We start from the raw sequence: 23,336 nt of genomic DNA, 5'->3' as shown, positions 1-23,336 counted from the left end.
CCTCAAGGCCGGTGAGCTTCCGTGCCCGTGGGCGAGAGGGGAGCAGTCGGGCTACGGGCCCGAGCTCTCTGCCCGGCCAGAACGCCGCCGCCGTCCACTCCTGCTACCCAGCCGCCAGCGTTACCTCGCCTCGCCAGAGCGGGCGCGCTCCCGGCGCCCGGTCAGTCAGCCTACGCCGCAACCTTTGGTGAGACCGGCGCCACCCCTTCTGCCAGCTTGTCGCCGCGTTGCCGTGTCGAGACTGCGACGCGTCCCCGCCCTCGTGGCAAGCCCGGACTCGCACCCTCGTTAACCTCGTGCAAGCCCTATAAGAGCGTTCCCTACCACAATGTTTTCTTGAGTGTGTATTTTAAGCATGCTTTCTATTTTCTTTCTGTTTGCTTTATGCTTTTCTTGTGTGTGATTAAAAGTCTTTGTGTGTGCGTCCAAACCAACGGCTTTGTCCTCAATTGGGCTCTCGGAGGCTACGCCTGAGAGAACCAACCGAACCATTGAGAACACGAACCTTTGCCCATAAGTGGGTCATCACAAATTGGCGTCCGTGCGACAGGACAAAGCCGTTCGTTTGGATATTTTTTATTCTAGCGGCTAGGAACTATGGCTAGCGCACGAGACTTGTTAGCGTTAGCCGAACGCATGGGCCTAGAAGGTGCGGAGTTGAGGGCATGGTTGAACGAACAGGAGGCGCGTGCGCGAGAAGAGCGGGCAGCGGAGCGCAATGCTAGGAGCGAGCAACTTGCATTGGAGGAGAATAATTTACAACTGCGGCTAAAAGTCGCAGAGGCGGAAGGCGCATATCTGGGCAAGAAACAGCCAGAAATTAGTCTGTTTGACTTAGCCACCGTGGCCCAGCGATTGGGTTTGCATGGGGCAGACTTGCACAGGTGGGTGCAAGAGAGATGGTTGCTGATATGCGAGAAAGCTCAGAGGGAGCGCGACAGGCGAATGGCAGAACAGGCAGCTGAGAGGGAACGCCTGGAGGAAGAGCTTCGCAGGGTGCGCGTTCGCATGGAGGCACTCGCGGATGCTTGCCCCGAAGGGATAAGATCCGCGGTTGAGGATGCAGCACAGCAGTGCAGCGGCGACCCAAGGGTTCCCTCCGACATGGCCTCAGGCCTCGGCGACCAAAAAGTGTCTCAAGGAGAGACACCTGGTAATGATGCCATGCTAGGCAAAGATACTGAGGTATGGTCACAAGACAAGGATCATATTGCTTCCATACCTCAACTAGTGCCGCATGAGCCCGGCGCATGCGATGACTGGTTCGTGCAGGGTTCAGAGCCGCCGTGCATGGGCCTCGTTGATAAAGTTAGAGCAGAGCACCCCCTACAGGCTAAAGATAGCTCGTTGGAGGGTTCGCATCATGATCAGGATGAACCTGAAAATATCAGGGCTACTGTGGAACCGTGTTTGGTTTTCCCAAAAAATATTGAGGGGTCTCTACGGCGTCCCTCGAATCAGACAAAAACTGTTTGTGACACTATGGGCACATGGAAGGGCTCAGGCCTGTGTACCAAATCAACACATGGCTTTGAGGATTCAAAATATCCTTTGTGTTCTTTTGCACTCGTGTGTGGTTCGACCGCTGGCACTGATGCTGCAACCACACATTACATTGTTGACTACCTCAGAGCGCCGACAGTGACTCGGTCGGCAGCATGCACAGACATTAATGCCTGGAGCGATATGGTCACGGACTGGCCAGGGTTCTCTGACCGAGAAGTTAGATGTCTGGTCCGCCTCATGTGGGAAAGGGTCACCTGAAGGAGCCGATGCTTCGCTTATGGCTTTTCACGGATTTTGACCCCGGACATGGTGACCTTGGACATTATTGGGTTTTTTCTTCAATAGGGTATTATGATAGCCTTTGACGCTACCCTTTATTTTTCACTTGTTGTGCATTCTTTGAATTGTGTTTTCCTGTAATACTCTGTGAACTGTGCATTGAAACATTACAGTGCGTTCTTGTCAACGGACAATGACTGTAGTGTTGTGAACTATGTCGCGCACTGAGCGGCAGTTTTTCTTCAGAAAAACTTGTTAAAAAAGGGGCTTATATGTGATGTGTGGTGCGCGACGTGGTGCGGGGCTCGGGACGGTCGAGAGCAGACGACGCTGAGTGCACGCGCGCCGAGCTGGAAGGAGGAAAAACGACGACGCCGAAGAGCGCCCGGCACGTGAACGCGCGGCGCAGGAAAGACAACAAAAGGAAAAAAGCAACCAATGAGAAAAGACCACGGGGCGTCGGGCAGCCAATCAGTAAATGCCAAATCGGCCAGACCACGACAAAAAGCGTGGTGCGCTGGCAGAACGGGGGCGACACGCAAGAGGACACGCAGGGAGACGCCAGGAGAGTCCCAGGAAACGACGGCAGGAGCTCAACCACCGGAGCGGGCGTTGAAGACGGGCCGTCGGGTTCCGGACCCGAGCCCACCAGGACTTCACCCGCCCGGGGCCTCCTGCCAACCTGTTCCTGTGCGTCGCCCGTCTAACTGAGCGTGCCGCCAGCTCCTCAAGGCCGGTGAGCTTCCGTGCCCGTGGGCGAGAGGGGAGCAGTCGGGCTACGGGCCCGAGCTCTCTGCCCGGCCAGAACGCCGCCGCCGTCCACTCCTGCTACCCAGCCGCCAGCGTTACCTCGCCTCGCCAGAGCGGGCGCGCTCCCGGCGCCTGGTCAGTCAGCCTACGCCGCAACCTTTGGTGAGACCGGCGCCACCCCTTCTGCCAGCTTGTCGCCGCGTTGCCGTGTCGAGACTGCGACGCGTCCCCGCCCTCGTGGCAAGCCCGGACTCGCACCCTCGTTAACCTCGTGCAAGCCCTATAAGAGCGTTCCTTACCGCAATGTTTTCTTGAGTGTGTATTTTAAGCATGCTTTCTATTTTCTTTCTGTTTGCTTTATGCTTTTTTTGTGTGTGATTAAAAGTCTTTGTGTGTGCGTCCAAACCAACGGCTTTGTCCTCAATTGGGTTCTCGGAGGCTCCGCCTGAGAGAACCAACCGAACCATTGAGAACACGAACCTTTGCCCATAAGTGGGTCATCACAAGCATACACATGCATCTTTTCGCAGACGCGGACGTTGTTGTCTGCCAAACCACAACTTATGCATGCACATGCTGCTTTTGCCAGAGCGCACTCGTGGATTTTTCCCAAACGACGTGCTAAATACGCCCATACAGCTCTTTTTACCACCCGCACAAGGATTTGTGCCAAACCACTTGTTAAGGATGCACATGCATCTTTTGGTAGACGCGGAAGTTGTTTTCTGCAAACCACAAGTTATGCGTGCACATGCTGCTTTTGGCCGAGCGCGCAAGTGCATTTCTGCCAAACGACGTGCTAAGCACGCCCATGCTGCTCTTTTTAGCACCCGCGCATGGATTTGTGCCAAACAACTTGTTAAGATTGCACATGCATCTTTTGGTAGACGCGGACGTTGTTTTCTGCCAAGCACAAGGTATGCATGCACATGCTGCTTTTGGCAGAGCGCGCACGTGGATTTCTGCCAAACGACGTGTTGAGCACGCCAAAGCTGCTCTTTTCAGCACCTGCGCATGGATTTGTGCCAAACCACTTCTTAAGCATGCACATGCATCTTTTGGTAGACGCGGACGTTGTTTTATGCCAAACCACAAGCTACCCATGCACATGCTGTTTTTGGCAGAGCGCGCACGTGGATTTCTGCCAAACGACGTGCTAAGCACGCCCATGCTGCTCTTTTTAGCACCCGCGCATGGATTTGCGCCAAACCACTCGTTAAGCATGCAAATGAATCTTTTTGTAGACGCGCAGGTTGTTTTCTGCGAAACCACAAGGTATGCATGCACATGCTGCTTAAGGCAGAGCGCGCACGTGGATTTCTGTCAAACGACGTTTTAAGCATGCCCATGCTGCTCTTTTTAGAACCCGCGCATATATTTGTGCCAAACCACTTGTTAAGAATGCACATGCTTCTTTTGGTAGACGCGCACGTTGTTTTCTGCCAAACCACAAGTTATGCATGCGTATGCTGCTTTTGGCAGAGCGTGCATATTGATTTCTGCAAAACGACGTGCTAAGCGCTCCCATGCTGCTCTTATTAGCACCCGCGCATGGATTTGTGCCAAACCACTTGTTAAGCATGCACATGCATCATTCCGTAGACACGGAGGTTGTTTTCTCCAAAACCACAAGTTATGCATGCACATGCTGCTTTTGGCAGAGCGCGCATGTTGATTTCTAAGAAACCACGTGCTAAGCACGCCCTTGCTGCTCTTTTCAGCACACGCACATCGATTTTTGGTAAACAACTTGTTAAGCATGCACATGCATCTCTTGGTAGACGCGGACGTTGTTTTCTGCCAAACCACAAGTTATGCATGCACATGCTACTTTTTGGCAGTGCGCGCACGTGGATTTCTGCCAAAGGACTTGCTAAGCACGCCCATGCTGCTCTTTTTAGCACCCGCGCACCGATTTGTGGCTAACCACCTGTTAAGCATTGTGATGTGTGGTGCGCGACGTGGTGCGGGGCTCGGGACGGTCGAGAGCAGACGACGCTGAGTGCACGCGCGCCGAGCTGGGAGGAGGAAAAACGACGACGCCGAAGAGCGCCCGGCACGTGAACGCGCGGCGCAGGAAAGACAACAAAAGGAAAAAAGCAACCAATGAGAAAAGACCACGGGGCGTCGGGCAGCCAATCAGTAAATGCCAAATCGGCCAGACCACGACAAAAAGCGTGGTGCGCTGGCAGAACGGGGGCGACACGCAAGAGGACACGCAGGGAGACGCCGGGGAGACGCCAGGAGAGTCCCAGGAAACGACGGCAGGAGGTCAACCACCGGAGCGGGCGTTGAAGACGGGCCGTCGGGTTCCGGACCCGAGCCCACCAGGACTTCACCCGCCCGGGGCCTCCTGCCAACCTGTTCCTGTGCGTCGCCCGTCTAACTGAGCGTGCCACCAGCTCCTCAAGGCCGGTGAGCTTCTGCGCCAGTGGGCAGGACGAGAACAGTCGGGCTACGGGCCCGAGTTCTACGCCAGCTGCCCGGCCAGAACGCCGCCCCGTCTGCCGTGCCGCCTGCTGCCCGAGGCCGGCGTTCGAGCTTCCGTGCCCGTGGGCGAGAGGGGAGCAGTCGGGCTACGGGCCCGAGCTCTCTGCCCGGCCAGAACGCCGCCGCCGTCCACTCCTGCTACCCAGCCGCCAGCGTTACCTCGCCTCGCCAGAGCTGGCGCGCTCCCGGCGCCCGGTCAGTCAGCCTACGCCGCAACCTTTGGTGAGACCGGCGCCACCCCTTCTGCCAGCTTGTCGCCGCGTTGCCGTGTCGAGACTGCGACGCGTCCCCGCCCTCGTGGCAAGCCCGGACTCGCACCCTCGTTAACCTCGTGCAAGCCCTATAAGAGCGTTCCTTACCGCAATGTTTTCTTGAGTGTGTATTTTAAGCATGCTTTCTATTTTCTTTCTGTTTGCTTTATGCTTTTTTTGTGTGTGATTAAAAGTCTTTGTGTGTGCGTCCAAACCAACGGCTTTGTCCTCAATTGGGTTCTCGGAGGCTCCGCCTGAGAGAACCAACCGAACCATTGAGAACACGAACCTTTGCCCATAAGTGGGTCATCACAAGCATACACATGCATCTTTTGGCAGACGCGGACGTTGTTTTCTGCCAAACCGCAAGTTATGCAGGCATATGCTGTTTTTGGCAGAGTGCGCACAAGGATTTCTGCCAAACGACGTGCTAAGCACGCCAATGCTGCTCTTTTTAGCACCCGCGCATGGATTTGTGCCAAACCACTTGTTAAGCATGCACATGCATCTTTTGGTAGACGCGGACATTGTTTTCTGCCAAACCACAAGATATGCATGCACATGCTGCTTTTGGCAGAGCGCGCACGTGTATTTCTGCCAAACTACTGCTAAGCACGCCCATGCTGCTCTTTTTAGCACCCGCACATGGATTTGGGCCAAACCACTTGTTAAGCATGCATATGCATCTTTTCGCAGACGCGGACGTTGTTGTCTGCCAAACCACATGTTATGAATGCACATGCTGCTGTTGGCAGAGCGCGCACGAGGATTTCTGCCAAACGACGTGCTAAGCACGCCCATGCTGCTCTTTTAGCACCCGCGCATGGGTTTGTGCCAAACCACTTTTTAAGCACGCACATGCATCTTTTTTTGCAGACGCGGACGTTGTTTTCTGCCAAACCACAAGTTATGCATGCACATGTTGCTTTTGGCAGAGCGCGTACGAAGGTTTCTGCCAAACGACGTGCTAAGCTGCTCTTTTTAGCACCCGCGCATGGATTTGTGCCAAACAACTTGTTTAGCATGCACATGCATCTTTTGGTAGACGCGGACGTTGTTTTCTGCCAAACTAGAAGGTATGCATGCACATGCTGCTTTTGGCAGAGCGCGCACGTAGATTTCTGCCAATCGACGTGCTAAGCACGCCCATGCTGCTCTTATCAGCACCCGCGCATGCATTTGTGCCAAACCACTTGTTAAGCATGCACATGCATCTTTTGGTAGACGCGGACGTTGTTTTCTGCCAAAGCACAAGTCATGCATGCACATGCTGCTTTTGGCAGAACACGCACGTGGGTTTCTACCAAACCACGTGCCAAGCACTCTCATGCTGCTCTTTTCACCACACGCGCATGGATTTGTGCCAAACCACTTGTTAAGCATGCACATGCATCTTTTGGCAGACGCGGACGTTGTTTTCTGCCAAACCACAAGTTATGCAGGCACATGCTGCTTTTGGCAGAGCCCGCACGAGGATTTCTGCCAAACGACGTGCTAAGCACGCCCATGCTGCTCTTTTTTGCACTCGCGCATGGATTTGTGCCAAACCACGTCTTAAGCATGCACATGCATCTTTTGGTAGACGCGGACGTTATTTTCTGCCAAACCACAAGTTATGCATGCACATGCTACTTTTGGCAGAGCGCGCATGTCGAGTTCTGCCAAACGAAGTGCTAAGCACGCCCATGCTGCTCTTATTAGGACCCGCGCATGGATTTGGGCCAAACCACTTCTTAAGCATGCACATGCATCATTCGGTAGACGCGGAGGTTGTTTTCTGCAAAACCACAAGTTATGCATGCACATGCAGCTTCTGGCAGAGCGCGCACGTGGATTTCTGCCAAACGACGTGCCAAGCATGCCCATGCTGCTCTTTTCACCGCACGCGTATGCGTGCGGTGAAAAGTTATGCATGCGTATGCTGCTTTTGGCAGAGCGCGCATGTGGATTTCTAACAAACCACGTGCCAAGCACTCCCATGCTGCTCTTTTTAGCAGCCGTGCATGCATTTGTGCCAAACCACTTGTTAAGAATGCACATGCATCTTTTGGTAGACGCGGACGTTGTTTTATGCCAAACCACAAGTTATGCGTGCACATGCTGCTTTTGGCAGAGTGCGAACGTGGATTTCTGCCAAACAACGTGCCAAGCACGGCCGTGCTGCTCTTTTCAGCACCCGCGCATCTGTTTGTGGTTAACAACTTGTTAAGCATTCGCATGCATCTTTCCGTAGACGCGCACGTTGTTTTCTGCCAAACCACAAGTTATGCATGTACATGCTGCTTTTGCAAGAGCGCGCATGTGCATTTCTCCCGAACCACGTGCTATAAGCACGCCCATGCTGTTCTTTTCAGCACAGGCGCATCAGATTTTGGTAAACAACTTGTTAAGTATCCACATGCATCTTTTGGTCGACGCGGACGTTGTTTTCTGCCAAACCACGAGTAATGCAGGCACATGCTGTTTTGGCAGAGCGCGCACGTGGATTTCTGCCAAGCGACTTGCTAAGCACGCCCATGCTGCTCTTTTCAGCACCTGCACATGGATTTGTGCCAAACCACTTGTTAAGCATGCACATGCATCTTTTGGCAGACGCGGACGTTGCTTTCTGCCAAACCACAAGTTATGCAGGCACATGCTGCTTTTGGCAGAGCGCGCACGAGGATTTCTGCCAAACGACGTGCTAAGCACGCCCATGCTGCTCTTTTTAGCACCCGCGCATAGATTTGTGCCAAACCACTTTTTAAGCATGCACATGCATCTTTTGGAAGACGCGGACGTTATTTTCTGCCAAACCACAAGTTATGCATGCACATGCTCCTTTTGGCAGAGCAAGCACGTGGATTTCTGCCAAACCACGCGCCAAGCACGCCCATGCTGCTCTTTTTAGCACCCGCGCATGGATTTGTGCCAAACAACTTGTTAAGCATGCACATGCCTCTTTTGGTAGACGCGGACGTCGTTTTTTGCCAAAACATAAGTTATGCATGCACATGCTGCTTTTGGCAAAGCGCGCAAGTGGATTTCTGCCAAACTACGTGCTAAGCACGCCAAGGCTGCTCTTTTTTGCACCCGCGCATGAATTTGTGCCAAACCATTTCTTAAGCATGCACATGCATCTTTTGGTAGACCCGCACGTTGTTTTCTGCGAAACCACAAGTTAACAATGCACATGCTGCTTTTGGCAGACCGCGCACGTGTTTTTCTACCAAACCACGTGCTAAGCACGCCCATGCTGCTCTTTTCAGCACAGGCGCGTCGATTTGTGGTAAACAACTTGTTAAGCAAGCACATGCATGTTTAGGTAGACCCGACGTTGTTTTCTGCCAAACCAGAAGTTTAGCATACACATGCTGCTTTTGGCAGAGCGCACACGTGGATTTCTGCCAAACGACTTGCTAGGCACGCCCATGCTGCCTTTTTCAGCAAACGCGCATCAATTTGTGCCAAACAACGTGTTAAGCATGCACAGGCATCTTTCCTTTGACGCGCGCGTTGTTTTCTGACAAACCACAAGTTATGCGTGCACATGCTGCTTTTGGCAGAGCGCGCATGTGGATTTCTACCATGCCACGTGCTAAGCACGCACATGCTGCTCTTTTCAGCACACGCGCATCGATTTCTGCCAAACCATTTGTTAAGCATGCACATGCATCTTTTGGTAGACGCGGAGGTTGTTTTCTGCAAAACCACAAGTTATGCATGCATATGTTACTTTAGGCAGAGCGCGCACGTTGATTTCTGCCAAACGACACGCTAAGCATGCCAATGCTGCTCTTTTTAGCTCCCGCGCATGAATTTATGCCAAACCACTTCTTAAGCATGCACATGCATCTTTTGGTAGAGGCTCACGTTGTTTTTTGCCAAACCACAAGGTATGCATGGACATGCTGCTTTTGGCAGAGCGCGCATGTGGATTTCTGCCAAACGACGTGCTAAGCACGCCCATGCTGCTCTTTTTAGCACCCGCGCATGGATTTGTGCCAAACCACTTGTTAAGCATCCACATGCATCTTTTGGTAGACGTGGACGTTGTTTTCTGCCAAACGACAAGTTATGCATGCACATGCTGCTTTTGGCAGAGCGCGCACGTGGATTTCTACCAAACCACGTCCCAAGCACGCTCATGCTGCTCTTTTCATCACACGCGCATGGATTTGGGCCAAACCACTTGTTAAGCATGCACATGCATCTTTTGGCAGACGCGGACGTTGTTTTCTGCCAAACCACAAGTTATGCAGGCACATGCTGCTTTTGGCAGAGAGCGCACGAGGATTTCTGCCCAACGAAGTGCAAAGCACCGCTATGCTGCTCTTTTTAGCACCCGCGCGTGGATTTGTGCCAAACCACTTGTTAAGCATGCACATGCATCTTTTGGTACAAGCGGACGTTGTTTTTTGCCAAACCATAAGTTATCCATGTCTGTCCACCATCCTTCAACAAATCTGCTATTACCTGATCCTCCCCAGCTGCCTTCCCCCTTTGCATATCTCCTAAGAAAGCCTTAGGAGATATGCAAAGGGGGAAGGCAGCTGGGGAGGATCAGGTAACAGCAGATTTGTTGAAGGATGCTGGACAGATTGTTCTAGAGAAACCGGCCACCCTGTATACGCAATGCCTCATGACCTCGAGCGTACCGGAATCTTGGAAGAACGCTAACGTAATCCTAATCCATAAGAAAGGGGACGCCACAGACTTGAAAAATTATAGACCGATCAGCTTACTGTCCGTTGCCTACAAACTATTTACTAAGGTAATTGCAAATAGAATCAGGAACACCTTAGACTTCTGTAAACCAAAGGACCAGGCAGGATTCCGTAAAGGCTACTCAACAATAGACCATATTCACACTATCAATCAAGTGATAGAGAAATGTGCAGAATATAACCAACCCTTATATATAGCTTTCATTGATTACGAGAAACCGTTTGATTCAGTCGAAACCTCAGCAGTCATAGAGGCATTACAGAATCAGGGTGTAGACGAGCCGTATGTAAAAATACTGGAAGATATCTATAGCGGCTCCACAGCCACCGTAGTCCTCCATAAAGCAAGCAACAAAATCCCAATAAAGAAAGGCGTCAGGCAGGGAGATACGATATCTCCAATGCTATTCACAGCGTGTTTACAGGAGGTATTCAGAGACCTGGATTGGGAAGAATTGGGGATAAAAGTTAATGGAGAATACCTTAGTAACTTGCGATTCGCTGATGATATTGCCTTGCTTAGTAACTCAGGGGACCAATTGCAATGCATGCTCACTGACCTGGAGAGGCAAAGCAGAAGAATGGGTCTAAAAATTAATCTGCAGAAAACTAAAGTAATGCTTAACAGTCTCGGGAGAGAACAGCAATTTACAATAGGCAGCGAGGCACTGGAAGTCGTAAGGGAATACATCTACTTAGGGCAGGTAGTGACGGCGGATCCGGATCATGAGACGGAAATAATCAGAAGAATAAGAATGGGCTGGGGTGCGTTTGGCAGGCACTCCCAAATCATGAACAGCAGGTTGCCATTATCCCTCAAGAGAAAAGTATATAATAGCTGTGTCTTACCAGTACTCACCTACGGGGCAGAAACCTGGAGACTTACTAAAAGGGTTTTACTCAAATTGAGGATGACACAACGAGCTATGGAAAGAAGAATGATAGGTGGAACGTTAAGGGATAAGAAAAGAGCAGATTGGGTGAGGGAACAAACGCGAGTTAATGACATCTTAGTTGAAATCAAGAAAAAGAAATGGGCATGGGCAGGACATGTAATGAGGTGGGAAGATAACCGATGGTCATTAAGGGTTACGGACTGGATCCCAAGGGAAGGAAAGCGTAGCAGGGGGCGGCAGAAAGTTAGGTGGGCGGATGAGATTAAGAAGTTTTCAGGGACGGCATGGCCACAATTAGTACATGACCGGGGTTGTTGGAGAGGTATGGGAGAGGCCTTTGCCCTACAGTGGGCGTAACCAGGCTGATGATGATGATGATGATAAAGTTATCCATGCACATGCTGTTTTTGGCAGAGCGCGCATTTCGATTTCTACCAAACCACGGGCTAAGCACGCCCTTGCTGCTCTTTTTAGCACACGCGCATCGATTTGCGGTAAACAACTTGTTAAGTATGCACATGCATCTTCTGATAGACGCGGACGTTGTTTTCTGCCAAACCACAAGTTAAGCATCCGTATGCTGCTATTGGCACAGCGCACGTGGATTTCTGCCAAACGACGTGCCAAGCACGCCCATGCTGCTATTTTCAGCACACGCGCATGGATTTGTGGTTAACAACTTGTTAAGCATGCACATGCATCTTTCGGTAGATGCGGACGTTGTTTTCCGCCAAGCCACAAGTTTAACATGCACATGCTGCTTCTGGCAGAGCGCGAACGTCGATTTCTGCCAAACTACGTGCTAAGCACGCCCATGCTGCTCTTTTAAGCACCCGCACATGGATTTGGGCCAAGCCATTTGTTAAGCATGCATATGCATCTTTTGGCAGACGTGGACGTTGTTTTCTGCCAAACCACAAGTTATGAATGCACATGCTCCTTTTGGCATAGCGCGCACGAGGATTTCTGCCAAATGACGTGCTAAGCACGCCCATGCTGCTCTTTTTAGCACCCGCGCATGGATTTGTGCCAAACACAAGATATGCATGCACATGCCGCTTTTGGCAGAGCGCGCACGTGGATTTCTGCCAAACGACGTGCTAAGCACGCCAAAGCTGCTCTTTTTAGCACCCGTGCATGGATTTGTGCCAAACCACTTCTTAAGCTTGCACAAGTATCTTTTGGTAGACACGGAGGTTGTTTTCTGCAAAACCACAAGTTATGCATGCACATGCTGCTTTAGGCAGAGCGCGCACGTGGATTTCTGCCAAACGACGTGTTAAGCACGCCCATGCTGCTCTTTTTAGCACCCGCGCATGGATTTGTGTCAAACCACTTGTTAAGCATGCACATGCATCTTTTGGTAGACGCGGAGGTTGTGTTCTGCAAAACCAGAAGTTATGCAGGCACATCCTGCTTTTGGCAGAGGGTGCACGAGGATTTCTGCCAAACGACGCGCTAAGCACGCCAATGCTCCTCTTTTTAGCACCCGCGCATTGATTTGTGCCAAACAACTCTTTAAGCATGCACTTGCATCTTTTGGTAGACGCGGACGTTGTTTTCTGCCAAACCACGTTATCCAAGCACATGCTGCTTTCGGCAGAGCGCGCATGCGCATTTCTGCCAAACGACATGCTAAGCACGCCCATGCTGCTCTTATTAGCACCCGCGCATGGATTTGTGCCAAACCACTTGTTAACCATGCATATGCATCTTTTGGCAGACGCGGACGTTGTTTTCTGCCAAACCACAAGTTATGTGCAAGCACATGTTGTTTTTGGCAGAGCGCGTACAAGGATTTCTGCCAAACGACGTACTAAGCACGCCAATGCTGCTCATTTTAGCACCCGCGCATGGATTTGTGCCAAACCACTTGTTAAGCATGCACATGCATCTTTTGGTAGACGCGGACGTTGTTTTCTGCCAAACAACAAGTTATGAATGCACATGTTCCTTTTGGCATAGCGCGCACGAGGATTTCTGCCAAACGACGTGCTAAGCACGTCCATGCTGCTCTTTTTAGCACCCGCGCATGGATTTGTGCCAAACAACTTGTTAAGATTGCACATGCATCTTTTGGTAGACGCGGACGTTGTTTTATGCCAAACCACAAGCTACCCATGCACATGCTGTTTTTGGCAGAGCGCGCACGTGGATTTCTGCCAAACGACGTGCTAAGCACGCCCATGCTGCTCTTTTTAGCACCCCCGCATGGATTTGTGCCAAACAACTTGTTAAGATTGCACATGCATCTTTTTCTAGACGCGGACGTTGTTTTCTGCCAAACCACAAGCTACCCATGCACATGCTGTTTTTGGCATTGCGCGCATGTGGATTTCTGCCAAACGACGTGCTAAGCACGCCCATGCTGCTCTTTTTAGCACCCGCGCATTGATTTGTGCTAAACCACTCGTTAAGCTTGCACAAGTATCTTTTGGTAGACACGGAGGTTGTTTTCTGCAAAACCACAAGTTATGCATGCACATGCTGCTTTAGGCAGAGCGCGCACGTGGATTTCTGCCAAACGACGTGTTAAGCACGCCCATGCTGCTCTTTTTAGCACCCGCGCATGGATTTGTGTCAAACCACTTGTTAAGCATGCACATGCATCTTTTGGTAGACGCGGAGGTTGTGTTCTGCAAAACCAGAAGTTATGCAGGCACATCCTGCTTTTGGCAGAGGGCGCACGAGGATTTCTGCCAAACGACGCGCTAAGCACGCCAATGCTCCTCTTTTTAGCACCCGCGCATTGATTTGTGCCAAACAACTCTTTAAGCATGCACTTGCATCTTTTGGTAGACGCGGACGTTGTTTTCTGCCAAACCACGTTATCCATGCACATGCTGCTTTCGGCAGAGCGCGCATGCGCATTTCTGCCAAACGACATGCTAAGCACGCCCATGCTGCTCTTATTAGCACCCGCGCATGGATTTGTGCCAAACCACTTGTTAACCATGCATATGCATCTTTTGGCAGACGCGGACGTTGTTTTCTGCCAAACCACAAGTTATGTGCAAGCACATGTTGTTTTTGGCAGAGCGCGCACAAGGATTTCTGCCAAACGACGTACTAAGCACGCCAATGCTGCTCATTTTAGCACCCGCGCATGGATTTGTGCCAAACCACTTGTTAAGCATGCACATGCATCTTTTGGTAGACGCGGACGTTGTTTTCTGCCAAACAACAAGTTATGAATGCACATGCTCCTTTTGGCATAGCGCGCACGAGGATTTCTGCCAAACGACGTGCTAAGCACGTCCATGCTGCTCTTTTTAGCACCCGCGCATGGATTTGTGCCAAACAACTTGTTAAGATTGCACATGCATCTTTTGGTAGACGCGGACGTTGTTTTATGCCAAACCACAAGCTACCCATGCACATGCTGTTTTTGGCAGAGCGCGCACGTGGATTTCTGCCAAACGACGTGCTAAGCACGCCCATGCTGCTCTTTTTAGCACCCCCGCATGGATTTGCGCCAAACCACTCGTTAAGCATGCAGATGAATCTTTTTGTAGACGCGCAGGTTGTTTTCTGCAAAACCACAAGGTATGCATGCACATGCTGCTTTAGGCAGAGCGCGCACATGGATTTCTGCCAAACGACGTTTTAAGCATGCCCATGCTGCTCTTTTTAGCACCCGCGCATATATTTGTGCCAAACCACTTGTTAAGAATGCACATGCATCTTTTGGTAGACGCGGACGTTGTTTCCTGCAAACCACAAGTTATGCGTGCACATGCTGCTTTTGGCCGAGCGCGCAAGTGGATTTCTGCCAAACGACGTGCTATGCACGCCAAAGCTGCTCTTTTTAGCACCCGTGCATGGATTTGTGCCAAACAACTTGTTAAGATTGCACGTGCATCTTTTGGTAGACGCGGACGTTGTTTTCTGCCAAGCACAAGGTATGCATGCACATGATGCTTTTGGCAGAGCGCGCACGTGGATTTCTGCCAAACGACGTGCTGAGCACGCCAAAGCTGCTCTTTTTAGCACCCGTGCATGGATTTGTGCCAAACCACTTCTTAAGCATGCACATGCATCTTTCGGTAGACGCGGACGTTGTTTTATGCCAAACCACAAGCTACCCATGCACATGCTGTTTTTGGCAGAGCGCGCACGTGGATTTCTGCCAAACGACGTGCTAAGAACGCCCATGCTGCTCTTTTTAGCACCCACGCATGGATTTGCGCCAAACCACTCGTTAAGCATGCAAATGAATCTTTTTGTAGACGCGCAGGTTGTTTTCTGCAAAACCACAAGGTATGCATGCACATGCTGCTTTAGGCAGAGCGCGCACGTGGATTTCTGTCAAACGACGTTTTAAGCATGCCCATGCTGCTCTTTTTAGCACCCGCGCATATATTTGTGCCAAACCACTTGTTAAGAATGCACATGCATCTTTTGGTAGACGCGGACGTTGTTTTCTGCCAAACCATAAGTTATGCGTGCACATGCTGCTTTTGGCCGAGCGTGCAAGTGGATTTCTGCAAACGACGTGCTAAGCACACCAAAGCTGCTCTTTTTAGCACCCGCGCATGAATTTGTGCCAAACCACTTCTTGAGCATGCACATGCATCTCTTGGTAGACGCGGCCGTTGTTCTCTGCCAAACCACAACTTATCCATGCACATGCTCCTTTTGGCAGAGCGCGCAAATGGATTTCTGCCAAACGACATGCTAAGCACGCCCATGCTGCTCTTATTAGCACCCGCGCATGGATTTGTGCCAAACCACTTGTTAAGCATGCGTATGCATCTTTTGGCAGACGCGGAGACGCGGACGTTGTTTTCTGCCAAACCACAACTTATGCAGGCACATGCTGCTTTTGGCAGAGCGCGCACGAGGATTTCTGCCAAACGACGTGCTACGCACGCCAATGCTGCTCTTTTTAGCACCCGCGCATGGATTTGTGCCAAACAACTTGTTAAGCATGCACAGGCATCTTTTGGTAGACGCGGACGTTGTTTTCTGCCAAACCAGAAGTTATGCATGCACATGCTGCTTTTGGCAGAGCGCGCACGTGGATTTCTTCCAAACGACTTGCTAAGCACGCCAACGCTGTTCTTTTTAGCACCCGCGCATGGATTTGTGCGAAAACACTTCTTAACCATGCACATCCATCTTTTGGTAGACGCGGACGCTGTTTTCTGCCAAACCACAAGTTATCCATGCACATGCTGCTTTTGGCAGAGCGCGCACGTGGTTTTCTGCCAAACGACGTGCTAAGCACGCCAAAGCTGCTCTTTTTAGCACCCGCGCATGAATTTGTGCCAAACCACTTGTTTGGAATGCCATGCATCTTTTGGTAGATGCGGACGTTGTTTTCTGCAAAACCACAAGTTATGCGTGCACATGAAGCTTTTGGCAGAGCGCGCAGGTGGCTTTCTGCCAAACGACGTGCTAAGCACGTGAAAGCTGCTCTCATTAGCACCCGCGCATGCATTTGTGCCAAACCACTTGTTAAGAATGCACATGCATCTTTTGGCAGACGCGGACGCTGTTTTCTGCCAAACCACAAGTTATCCATGCACATGCAGCTTTTGGCAGAGCGCGCACGTGGATTTCTGCCAAACGACGTTTTAAGCATGCCCATGCTGCTCTTTTTAGCACCATCGCATGGATTTGTGCCAAACCACTTATTAAGAATGCACATGCATCTTTTGGTAGACGCGGACGTTGTTTTCTGCCAAACCACAAGTTATGCGTGCACATGCTGCTTTTGGCCGAGCGCGCAAGTGGATTTCTGCCAAAGGACGTGCTAAGCACGCCAAAGCTGCTCTTTTTAGCACCCGCGCATGAATTTGTGCCAAACCACTTCTTGAGCATGCACATGCATCTCTTGGTAGACGCGGTCGTTGTTCTCTGCCAAACCACAAGTTATCCATGCATATGCTGCTTTTGGCAGAGAGCGCAAATGGATTTCTGCCAAACGACATGCTAAGCACGCCCATGCTGCTCTTATTAGCACCCGCGCATGGATTTGTGCCAAACAACTTGTTAAGCATGCACATGCATCTTTTGGTAGACGCGCACGTTGTTTTCTGCCAAACCGCAAGGTATGCAGGGACACGCTGCTTTTGGCAGAGCGCGCATGTGGTTTTCTGCCAAACGACGTGCTAAGCACGCCCACGCTGCTCTTTTTAGCACCCGCGCATGGATTTGTGCCAAACCACTTTTTAAGCATGCACATGCATCTTTTGGTAGACGCGGACGTTGTTTTCTCCCAAACCACAAGTTATGCATGCACATGCTGCTTTTGGCAGAGCGCGCAGGTGGATTTCTACCAAACCACGTGCCAAGCACGCTCATGCTGCTCTTTTCACCTCACGCACATGGATTTGTGCCAAACCACTTGTTAAGCATGCACATGCATCTTTTGGTAGACGCGGACGTTGTTTTCTGCCAAACCACTAGATATGCATGCACATGCTGCTTTTGGCAGAGTGCGCACATGGATTTCTGCCAAACTACGTGCTAAGCACGCCCATGCTGCTCTTTTTAGCACCCGCACATGGATTTGTGCCAAACCACTTGTTAAGGATGCATATGGATCTTTTGGCAGACGCGGACGTTGTTTTCTGCCAAACCACAAGTTATGAATGCACATGCTCCTTTTGGCATAGCGCGCACGAGGATTTCTGCCAAACGACGTGCTAACACGCCCATGCTGCTCTTTTTAGCACCCGCGCATGGATTTGTGCCAAACAACTTGTTAAGCATGCACATGCATCTTTAGGTAGACGCGGACGTTGTTCTCTGCCAAGCACAAGGTATGTAGGCACATGCTGCTTTTGGCAGAGCGCGCACGTGGATTTCTGCCAAACGACGTGCTAAGTACGCCAAAGCTGCTCTTTTTAGCACCCGCGCATGCATTTGTGCCAAACCACTTTTAAGCATGCACATGCATCTTTTTTTGCGGACGCGGACGTTGTTTTCTGCCAAACCACAAGTTATGCATGCACATGCTGCTTTTGGCAGAGCGCGCACGTGGGTTTCTGACAAACGACGTGCTAAGCACGCCCATGCTGCTCTTTTTAGCACCCGCACATGGATTTGGGCCAAACCACTTGTTAAGCATGCATATGCATCTCTTCGCGGACGGGGACGTTGTTTTCTGCCAAACCACAAGGTATGCATGCGCATGCTGCATTTGGCAGAGCTCACTCGTGGAGTTGTCCCAAACGACGTGCTAAGCACGCCCATGCTGCTCTTTTTAGCACCCGCACATGGATTTCTGCCAAACCACTTGTTAAGCATGCACATGCATGTTTTGGTACACCCGGAGGTTGTTTTCTGCAAAACCAGAAGTTATGCATGCATGTGCTTCTTTTTGCAGAGCGCGCATGTGGATTTCTGCCAAACGACGGGCTAAGCACGCCCATGCCGCTCTTTTTAGCACCCGCGCATGGATTTGTGCCAAACCACTTGTTAAGCATGCACATGCATATTTTGGTAGACCCGGAGGTTGTTTTCTGCAAAACCAGAAGTTATGCATGCATGTGCTTCTTTTTGCAGAGCGCGCATGTGGATTTCTGCCAAACGACGGGCTAAGCACGCCCATGCCGCTCTTTTTAGCACCCGCGCATGGATTTGTGCCAAACCACTTGTTAAGCATGCACATGCATATTTTGGTAGACCCGGAGGTTGTTTTCTGCAAAACCAGAAGTTATGCATGCATGTGCTTCTTTTTGCAGAGCGCGCATGTGGATTTCTGCCAAACGACGCCCAAGCACGCCCATGCACCCGCGCATGCATTTGTGCCAAACCACTTGTTAAGAATGCACATGCATCTTTTGGTAGACGCGGACGTTGTTTTCTGCCAAACCACAAGATATGTGTGCACATGCTGCTTTAGGCACAGCGCGCACGTAGATTTCTGCCAAACGACGTGCTAAGCACGCCAAAGCTTCTCTTTTTAGCACCCGCGCATGAATTTGTGCCAAAGAACTTGTTAAGCATGCACATGCATCTATCGGTAGACGCGGACGTTGTTCTCGGCCTAACCACAAGTTATGCATGCACATGCAGCTTTTGGCAGAGCGCGCAAGTGGATTTCTGCCAAACGACGTGCCAAGCACGCCATGCTTCTCTTTTCAGCACCCGCGCACCGATTTGTGGTTAACCGCTTGTTTAGCATGCACATGCATCTTTTGGTAGACGCGCACGTTGTTTTCTGCCAAACCACAAGGTATGCAGGGACATGCTGCTTTTGGCAGAGCGCGCATGTGGATTTCTGCCAAACGACGTGCTAAGCACGCCCACGCTGCTCTTTTTAGCACCCGCGCATGGATTTGTGCCAAACCACTTTTTAAGCATGCACATGCATCTTTTGGTAGACGCGGACGTTGTTTTCTGCCAAACCACAAGTTATGCATGCACATGCTGCTTTTGGCAGAGCGCGCACGTGGATTTCTACCAATCCACGTGCCAAGCACGCTCATGCTGCTCTTTTCACCACACGCACATGTATTTGTGCCAAACCACTTGTTAAGCATGCACATGCATCTTTTGGTTAACGCGGACGTTGTTTTCTGCCAAACCATTAGATATGAATGCACATGCTGCTTTGGCAGAGCGCGCACGTGGATTTCTGCCAAACTACGTGCTAAGCACGCCCATGCTGCTGTTTTTAGCACCCGCGCATGGATTTGTGCCAAACCACTCGTTAAGCATGCACATGCATCTTTTGGTAGGCGCGGAGGTTGTTTTCTGCAAAACCACAAGTTATGCGTGCACATGCTGCTTTTGGCCGAGCGCGCAAGTGGATTTCTGCCAAAGGACGTGCTAAGCACGCCAAAGCTGCTCTTTTTAGCACCCGCGCATGAATTTGTGCCAAACCACTTGTTTGGAATGCCATGCATCTTTTGGTAGATGCGGACGTTGTTTTCTGCAAAACCACAAGTTATGCGTGCACATGAAGCTTTTGGCAGAGCGCGCAGGTGGCTTTCTGCCAAACGACGTGCTAAGCACGTGAAAGCTGCTCTCATTAGCACCCGCGCATGCATTTGTGCCAAACCACTTGTTAAGAATGCACATGCATCTTTTGGCAGACGCGGACGCTGTTTTCTGCCAAACCACAAGTTATCCATGCACATGCAGCTTTTGGCAGAGCGCGCACGTGGATTTCTGCCAAACGACGTTTTAAGCATGCCCATGCTGCTCTTTTTAGCACCATCGCATGGATTTGTGCCAAACCACTTATTAAGAATGCACATGCATCTTTTGGTAGACGCGGACGTTGTTTTCTGCCAAACCACAAGTTATGCGTGCACATGCTGCTTTTGGCCGAGCGCGCAAGTGTATTTCTGCCAAAGGACGTGCTAAGCACGCCAAAGCTGCTCTTTTTAGCACCCGCGCATGAATTTGTGCCAAACCACTTCTTGAGCATGCACATGCATCTCTTGGTAGACGCGGTCGATGTTCTCTGCCAAACCACAAGTTATCCATGCATATGCTGCTTTTGGCAGAGAGCGCAAATGGATTTCTGCCAAACGACATGCTAAGCACGCCCATGCTGCTCTTATTAGCCCCCGCGCATGGATTTGTGCCAAACAACTTGTTAAGCATGCACATGCATCTTTTGGTAGACGCGCACGTTGTTTTCTGCCAAACCACAAGGTATGCAGGGACACGCTGCTTTTGGCAGAGCGCGCATGTGGTTTTCTGCCAAACGACGTGCTAAGCACGCCCACGCTGCTCTTTTTAGCACGCGCGCATGGATTTGTGCCAAACCACTTTTTAAGCATGCACATGCATCTTTTGGTAGACGCGGACGTTGTTTTCTCCCAAACCACAAGTTATGCATGCACATGCTGCTTTTGGCAGAGCGCGCAGGTGGATTTCTACCAAACCACGTGCCAAGCACGCTCATGCTGCTCTTTTCACCACACGCACATGGATTTGTGCCAAACCACTTGTTAAGGATGCATATGGATCTTTTGGCAGACGCGGACGTTGTTTTCTGCCAAACCACAAGTTATGAATGCACATGCTCCTTTTGGCATAGCGCGCACGAGGATTTCTGCCAAACGACGTGCTAACACGCCCATGCTGCTCTTTTTAGCACCCGCGCATGGATTTGTGCCAAACAACTTGTTAAGCATGCACATGCATCTTTAGGTAGACGCGGACGTTGTTCTCTGCCAAGCACAAGGTATGTAGGCACATGCTGCTTTTGGCAGAGCGCGCACGTGGATTTCTGCCAAACGACGTGCTAAGTACGCCAAAGCTGCTCTTTTTAGCACCCGCGCATGCATTTGTGCCAAACCACTTTTAAGCATGCACATGCATCTTTTTTTGCGGACGCGGACGTTGTTTTCTGCCAAACCACAAGTTATGCATGCACATGCTGCTTTTGGCAGAGCGCGCACGTGGGTTTCTGACAAACGACGTGCTAAGCATGCCCATGCTGCTCTTTTTAGCACCCGCACATGGATTTGGGCCAAACCACTTGTTAAGCATGCATATACATCTCTTCGCGGACGGGGACGTTGTTTTCTGCATGTGGATTTCTGCCAAACGACGGGCTAAGCACGCCCATGCACCCGCGCATGCATTTGTGCCAAACCACTTGTTAAGAATGCACATGGATCTTTTGTTAGACGCGGACGTTGTTTTCTACCAAACCACAAGATATGCGTGCACATGCTGCTTTAGGCACAGCGCGCATGTAGATTTCTGCCAAACGACATGCTAAGCACGCCAAAGCTTCTCTTTTTAGCACCCGCGCATGAATTTGTGCCAAAGAACTTGTTAAGCATGCACATGCATCTTTCGGTAGACGCGGACGTTGTTCTCGGCCTAACCACAAGTTATGCATGCACATGCAGCTTTTGGCAGAGCGCGCAAGTGGATTTCTGCCAAACGACGTGCCAAGCACGCCATGCTTCTCTTTTCAGCACCCGCGCACCGATTTGTGGTTAACCGCTTGTTTAGCATGCACATGCATCTTTTGGTAGACGCGCACGTTGTTTTCTGCCAAACCACAAGGTATGCAGGGACATGCCGCTTTTGGCAGAGCGCGCATGTGGATTTCTGCCAAACGACGTGCTAAGCACGCCCACGCTGCTCTTTTTAGCACCCGCGCATGGATTTGTGCCAAACCACTTTTTAAGCATGCACATGCATCTTTTGGTAGACGCGGACGTTGTTTTCTGCCAAACCACAAGTTATGCATGCACATGCTGCTTTTGGCAGAGCGCGCACGTGGATTTCTACCAAACCACGTGCCAAGCACGCTCATGCTGCTCTTTTCACCACACGCACATGTATTTGTGCCAAACCACTTGTTAAGCATGCACATGCATCTTTTGGTAGACGCGGACGTTGTTTTCTCCCAAACCACAAGTTATGCATGCACATGCTGCTTTTGGCAGAGCGCGCAGGTGGATTTCTACCAAACCACGTGCCAAGCACGCTCATGCTGCTCTTTTCACCACACGCACATGGATTTGTGCCAAACCACTTGTTAAGCATGCACATGCATCTTTTGGTAGACGCGGACGTTGTTTTCTGCCAAACCACTAGATATGCATGCACATGCTGCTTTTGGCAGAGTGCGCACATGGATTTCTGCCAAACTACGTGCTAAGCACGCCCATGCTGCTCTTTTTAGCACCCGCACATGGATTTGTGCCAAACCACTTGTTAAGGATGCATATGGATCTTTTGGCAGACGCGGACGTTGTTTTCTGCCAAACCACAAGTTATGAATGCACATGCTCCTTTTGGCATAGCGCGCACGAGGATTTCTGCCAAACGACGTGCTAACACGCCCATGCTGCTCTTTTTAGCACCCGCGCATGGATTTGTGCCAAACAACTTGTTAAGCATGCACATGCATCTTTAGGTAGACGCGGACGTTGTTCTCTGTCAAGCACAAGGTATGTAGGCACATGCTGCTTTTGGTAGAGCGCGCACGTGGATTTCTGCCAAACGACGTGCTAAGTACGCCAAAGCTGCTCTTTTTAGCACCCGCGCATGCATTTGTGCCAAACCACTTTTAAGCATGCACATGCATCTTTTTTTGCGGACGCGGACGTTGTTTTCTGCCAAACCACAAGTTATGCATGCACATGCTGCTTTTGGCAGAGCGCGCACGTGGGTTTCTGACAAACGACGTGCTAAGCACGCCCATGCTGCTCTTTTTAGCACCCGCACATGGATTTGGGCCAAACCACTTGTTAAGCATGCATATGCATCTCTTCGCGGACGGGGACGTTGTTTTCTGCCAAACCACAAGGTATGCATGCGCATGCTGCATTTGGCAGAGCTCACTCGTGGAGTTGTCCCAAACGACGTGCTAAGCACGCCCATGCTGCTCTTTTTAGCACCCGCACATGGATTTCTGCCAAACCACTTGTTAAGCATGCACATGCATGTTTTGGTACACCCGGAGGTTGTTTTCTGCAAAACCAGAAGTTATGCATGCATGTGCTTCTTTTTGCAGAGCGCGCATG

This window comes from Dermacentor variabilis, chromosome 4 (assembly GCF_050947875.1).
Source record: "Dermacentor variabilis isolate Ectoservices chromosome 4, ASM5094787v1, whole genome shotgun sequence".
Lineage (NCBI taxonomy): Eukaryota > Metazoa > Arthropoda > Arachnida > Ixodida > Ixodidae > Dermacentor > Dermacentor variabilis.
Note: the sequence above shows the minus strand (reverse complement) of the source record.